The following is a 6446-nucleotide window of genomic DNA, read 5'->3' on the forward strand; positions in this document are numbered from 1 at the left end:
AAAATTTCTTGTTCTTTTTACAGTAAAATCTTCAGATCTTCAATGAACTGCAGATTGGGGGGACAAGCCGGACAATCAACGAGATCCTCGGAGGTCTCCCCAGCTCAGCTCATGCAGATCTTCACTTGCCCTGTGCCGCATTGGGGCAGCCTGTGAGATCTATGATTGGGGGGGGTCACATATGTTGCTGTCAGTGTCCTGGAAGTAGGTGCCGCCCCCCTCGTCTGGTGCCGCGGTTCCTCGAAGCTCCTGCGGCGCTCTCTCCTCCTTGGTGTGGAATAGCCGCGGCGCACCGGTGAGTCTGCTGGAGGTTGTACCGTCCTCAGTGGCAGCACTCGCGTTGGGTTGTGCTAGTGTGTGTCCCGCGGTCAGATCGGAGGCAGTTAGGGGGGCTGGGTGCCCCACTATTGGGGATGGACCACCTATGTACTACTTCCAGGGTCTCCCCAGACTCTGCCTGATGGGAGTTCATGTCCTTCCATGTAGAGAAGAGGATGATCTGTACCCGGCCTCTATTGAAGGAGGCGGCACTTCGGGGTCCTCGCCTCGGGTCACCGACTACAAGGAGAAACGCGGCGGGTGAATCTCCTCAGCAGGACACGGACGGCGGACACCTGGCAGAGACTTTCACACGCCATCCTATAAATGAGTTTTGGTGGGAAAGACACGTCATGCTGAGATCAGATCGGCTCTTTGCCGCTGTCCGTGGTGCTGCCGACACCAAGATGACCGTCGCTGCCGAGAGTCCGGAGAGGAAATCCTGTGCAGAGACACAAAATATCATGTAGAAAAATTACCATTCTCCAGAAGAGCGAAGCGTGTGACGTGTACGGAGCGTGTGACGTGTACGGGGCGTGTGATGTGTATGGAGCATGTGACATGTATGTGTATGGAACGTGTGACATGTACGGGGCGTATTATGTGTATGGAGTGCGTGACATGTATGGGGCGTATGGAGCATGTGACATGTATGATGTGTTTGGAGGGTGTGACGAGTATGGAGCGTGTGACATGTATGGAGTGTGTAATGTGTATGGAGCATGTGCCGTATAGAGCGTGTGACGTGTATGAAGCATGTGATGTGAAGGGGGCATGTGGCAAGTACAGGGTGTATGTGTATGGAGCATGTAACATGTATGGAGCGTGTGATGTGTATGGAGCATGTGACGTGTATGGGGCTTATGGAGCATGTGATGTGTAGGGGGCGTGTGACAAGTACAGGGTGTATGTGTATGGAGCGTGTGACGTGTATGGGGCGTATGATGTGTATGGAGCATATGATGTGTAGGGGGCGTGTGACAAGTACAGGGTGTATGTGTATGGAGCATGTAACATGTATGGAGCGTGTGATGTGTATGGAGCGTGTGACATGTATGATGAGGGTTCTGTGACTAGGCTTCTTGTGGCCACACATGATTGTAATCCAGGAGCTGTGAGGATTGAACACGCAGACGATACTCTCAGCGACACGTGAACAGGAAACATTTATTTTCTTCATTTGTCGGATGGAGAAGTTGGCGGATTCTGATCACGTGTGACGGCTTAAAGCTGAACTCCGAGCACAACAACTTTCTCTTACATATACTCCTCAATAGCCACAGAGGATATAAATCCACTTCGCGTGCACCAAATGCCTTTCCAAACCCAGAAATTACCATAAAGACATTGCCTGTGCAGAGAGCAGACCTGTGGGAGGGACCTAGAAAGCCCCACCCACTTCAGGCTGCCTGCAGCATAATACAGGAAGGGGCGGAGACTAGACCAGTCACCCTGTACAAGGAGAGAGCAGCAGTGAGCGGTCTTTATTACAGGAGTGGGCGGAGACGAGACCAGTCACCCCGCACAAGGAGAGAGCATTATGAAGTACATATTACCAAATTAAAAAATACCGAAACGATAAGTTATAATCCGAATAATATAAAGAGAAAACATATATTAAAAAAAAGAAACATATTTATCAACACTGGAGCAGACGCCCCCGGAAACCAATCAGCTTCTATGTTCCATTTGTTCAGTTGGTTGCCATTTGGAACGGCTCCAGTTCCGATTCATTCCGCTGACCCACAAGAAGAGATCGTTCATGACTCCAAACAGCCCATTTCTGTCGTGTGTGAGGGTGACACTCGGAGGACTGAGAGCTGGGACTTGCACCCCCACCCCCCCCGAGCTATGATGGGTGACTTACACTGATGGTGCCCCCCCTCCCCCTCCTAGGGGAATTATAAAGGGGAAGGCGCCCCAGCAATTTTAGCAGAGTTTGTGATTGAGCTGCCGCCATTAGAGCTGCAGCTAACGATTATTTTCAAAATCGATTACATAGTTACATAGTATTTGAGGTTGAATAAAGACATTAGTCCATCAAGTCCACCATCTTCTTGTATTATTTGCTAGCCTGTTATCTATAGACGGTGGGCCAGAATCATGCACACGAGCGGCGCGCTGTGCGGAGGACCCAGGGCCACGGCCCTGGGAGGACCCCTATTATTCTACAGTCATCTGTGTGAACTCTTCTTCCCTCTATTTTAGTTTCTGCCATGACCGGAAAGCGCCTGTCTGCTGATAGTTTATAAAAGCCCAGAATCTGCACAAGGTCTTATGTAGAAGTATATACGCGATTGGCTAATATCAACTACCAATCAACTGCCAGACAGCCATGGTTACTGAGCACTTCCTCCCCTCCATACAAGGATGACTCCGGCGGTATAAGGAATCCCCACACTAATAATATTGTACCCGTGTAATATATCCCGCCATTGTTCTCTCCTCTCTCCTTGTTATAACACTTGGGCCTCGTTCACACCTGAACGTTTTGTAGCGCGTTCAACGCTCGACGAACGCTCTACAAAACGGTCAGAAATATAAATCCCATTGTATTCAATGGTCTCGTTCCCACCTCAGCGTATTTCCGCCCGTCCCTAACGCGCTACAAAACGGCCCACGCCTGAAAAGGTCCAGGTACTACTTTGTGGCGTTTTGGTCTCGCGTTTCCATTGGGATACAGCCAAGTAGCCCACGGAAACGCGCGTTTGTCGTGCGACTTTTTTACCGCGAATGGCGGTGCAAACGCGCATATGCAATACGCCTAGGTGTGAACCCAGCCTTAGGGCCTGTATCACATGATATCAGGTGCGGATCTGGAGACGCGGTGCTACCGTGTTTCCCCGAAAATAAGACAGTGTCTTATATATTTTTTTCAACGAAAAAAGACACTAGGTCTTATTTTCGGGGGATGCCTTATATTTAGCTGGCTGCAGCTGTCCGCTCTGATGCCGTCCACTTCGACCCCATTGGCTATGCCGCACTTTGCCTGCTGGGAAATGTAGTCTTCAGCGGTAGCCAAGGTAGACAGGTGGGTGTGCGTGCGTGTGGTAGGGAGGGGAGCTGCGGCCAGTCTTCTACCCCGAAAGTAAGACCTAGCGCTATCTTCAGGGATAAGACCTACCAGCGAACTAGGTCTTATTTTCGGGGGAGGTCTTATATTACAGAAATCCCTGAAGATAGCGCTAGGTCTTACTTTTGGGGAAACACGGTATCTATGTACAAAAATATGTTGATCTGGGCCACCAGGGGTGCCGTACCTTTCCAAGAGCAATTTGCTAACCAATTGCTGGCCAGAATGGGGGAAGCGCGCTTTCACTATGGATTCCTCACAGGCGGGATGCATTTGGTATCACTCCGCCTGTGGCAGGAGGCGGGGCTATAGAGGAGGCATCAGCTTATGCGTCTCTGCTCCCTCCGCTGCCGCCTCGCTTCCTCTAGCGCCGGCTTCGTTGGCACTGCTGATTCTCTCCCGCGGCTCTTCAAGTTGCCCCTTATGCCGCCACCGGCCCCTGGGAATGGTCATAACTAGGTCTTATTTTCGGGGAAACAGGGTACTAATGCAGTGCGTTTTTGATCCGGATGCTTTTTTTTAGCCGTGGGGCTGTCAGTCGGCAGATCCTTCCTCTGAGGTCACTTCCGCCCTCTCGGAACATCTACTTCCCTTTGTGTATGTAAAGCTGGTGATCAGACATGTTTCACATGTTTGCAGGCATGTTGATGGCGCCGGCTACAGCAATGTGCAGAGAACGAGCCCGCAGGAGACGTGGTGATTGGGTACACGCGATCCTGAGGCTCCGGGACTCCCAGGGTCAGTTCTGGAGTTTGTATGAGGATTTGCGAGGTCACCCGGATACATTTGTTTCCTTTACTCCGATGTCCATGGCAAGGTAACGGGCATGTTCCAAATGTTTGCAGTTCATGTCGTTACCTCTACCCCAACCTGTCCGTCTATCTCCCACCCTGACTGCCTCTGACATCATAATAAGTGGAGCAAGAATACTTTTTTTGCTTAGCTGCATTGCGTTCCGTTTTCGCTGCGTTTCATGCGCGTTCGTGCGTTTCCGGACCGGACAAAATGTGACATGCAGTATTTTTCTGTCGTAACCTGAACGGACTGCGCGCGTGAGGACTGTAGCCCATAAAACACATAGGGAGACATTGGGAGGCATTTTTAGTGCAGGAGCGTAGGGATCAGGTCAGCACAGAAAACGGACGTCGTGTGAACAGGCCCTGAAGACAATTATCGTATTTCTAGAACAATGTATATTTCACACTAATCAGATATTTGCATCTATAGACCTTAATCGTATTTAGGGGAATCAGAAATGGCCGCCTGTAAACAATAACCCTCATCCATCCCTCCATCGCCCACCACAACCAATCCGGATCTTTTCCATTTAATCTTATCAGAGTAAATTATAAAAAATAACCGGACAATCTGATTGGTTGCCGGCTCTTCCCTCAGACACATCACAACCTTTATATATTGAAGCTTTAGCTATATTTAGCTTTATATATATACATATAATATTAGAGTAGTAGACTTCCCCTTTAAAGAAGAACTGAAGCTCAAACCTTTTTTAAATATCTTTGAATAGAGTGGGGGAGGGTTATAACCCCCATTTAGCTTTCTTTTTGCCATCCGTGTCCCATTGGGACGATTTCCCTTCTCTTCCTGTCTGATAACCACAACAGGAAGTGAGAGGAGATCCCTGGTGGTCACCGGAACTGGTGTCCACATAGGAAGATTTCCCATCTATTTCTATTCTGGTGAAAACCCAAAATGTGGGATTTCCTTTCACTTTCAGTGATCACATTCACCGGGACACATAGAGAGTAGGGACGCACCGATACCAGTTCAGATACCAATGCCGATACTTGGCGTTTTTACGAGAACTACCAGGGTTGCAGCTGGGACCTGGCTCTGGTATAGAGCTGCAACAACTAATCGATAATGAGAATAGTTGGCAACTATTCTCATTATCAATTAGTTGGGAGGGAGAGAAAGAGAGGGAGGGACAGAGAGAGGGAGGGACAGAGAGAGGGAGGGACAGAAAGATTTAATGCAACCAATTGATTAATCAAAAAATAATCGGGCAACTAATCGATTATGAAAATAATCATTAGTTGCAGCCCTACTCTGGTACTCCACCACTGTCCTGAAATCATTAGTCGGTATTGTTTTAGAATAACTGTCACATGACAATAAACAAAAATGTATCAGTACTTGTACTTGGAAAATTGGTATTGGTGCATCCCGAATATTTAATTTATAAAACAAAATCATACAATAATCCCGTATAGTGTACAAATCCCGGGAGCTCCGTGTGCTCCTTACACGTGACAGCCGCCTCCTAACTTCTGAGTTGTTCTCTAGTCTAGTCCTGGAAAAGTATCTGTACTTGTACCGAGTACGGTACTTGGTATCGGTGCATCCCTAATAGAAAGGGTGAATCTCTTGAACGGGGACACAGACAGAGATAAAAAAGCTGACAGAGGGTCTAATCCCATCCCACTGCATCTCGAACTGGAGAAAGTGTTGGCTTCAGTTGCACTTTGTTACCAACAAATGTTAGAATGCAGTTACATGTGCACATCCTGCCGCAGACATGGATTCTGACAGAGGGGCGGCCCTGATATCCCCCCCTTATCTATGAAATTTAAATTTGGACAAATCACTCAAGGGGGCCGTACCACCAGCAGTTTATATATCGGCCTCTGCATGGCAGAGAGGGTGGTAGGTTGCAGACTCCATTTCTCATTAATGGCTCTGGCCGTAGAGAATGAACAGTTACCTTGTTTAGCGGTGACAGAGACCATAATCCGGCAATGTCCTTCGGCACGCAGCTCGGGGGGTGTCAGGCAGCAGCGACACTACAGGAAGTGACGTATGACACAGATGTTTATTGAAGGTCGCTGTGGATGGAATTAAATGCAAAACTCTGATATGAGGAGAACTTTATTCCAAGAATACAACAGTCAAAAATATATATATATAATTTTCTGCAAATCTGCCTTTGAAACAGAACAGTTTACTATCGAAATCGTGTTTAACACAGTAACAGATACACAGAATTCTGGTAGTATGGCTCTATTAGGATGGTGAGGGTGGAAGTGACGGGGGG

The sequence above is a fragment of the Nanorana parkeri genome, unplaced genomic scaffold (genome assembly GCF_000935625.1).
Source record: "Nanorana parkeri isolate BGI_ZX_2015 unplaced genomic scaffold, ASM93562v1 scaffold1388, whole genome shotgun sequence".
Classification (NCBI taxonomy): domain Eukaryota; kingdom Metazoa; phylum Chordata; class Amphibia; order Anura; family Dicroglossidae; genus Nanorana; species Nanorana parkeri.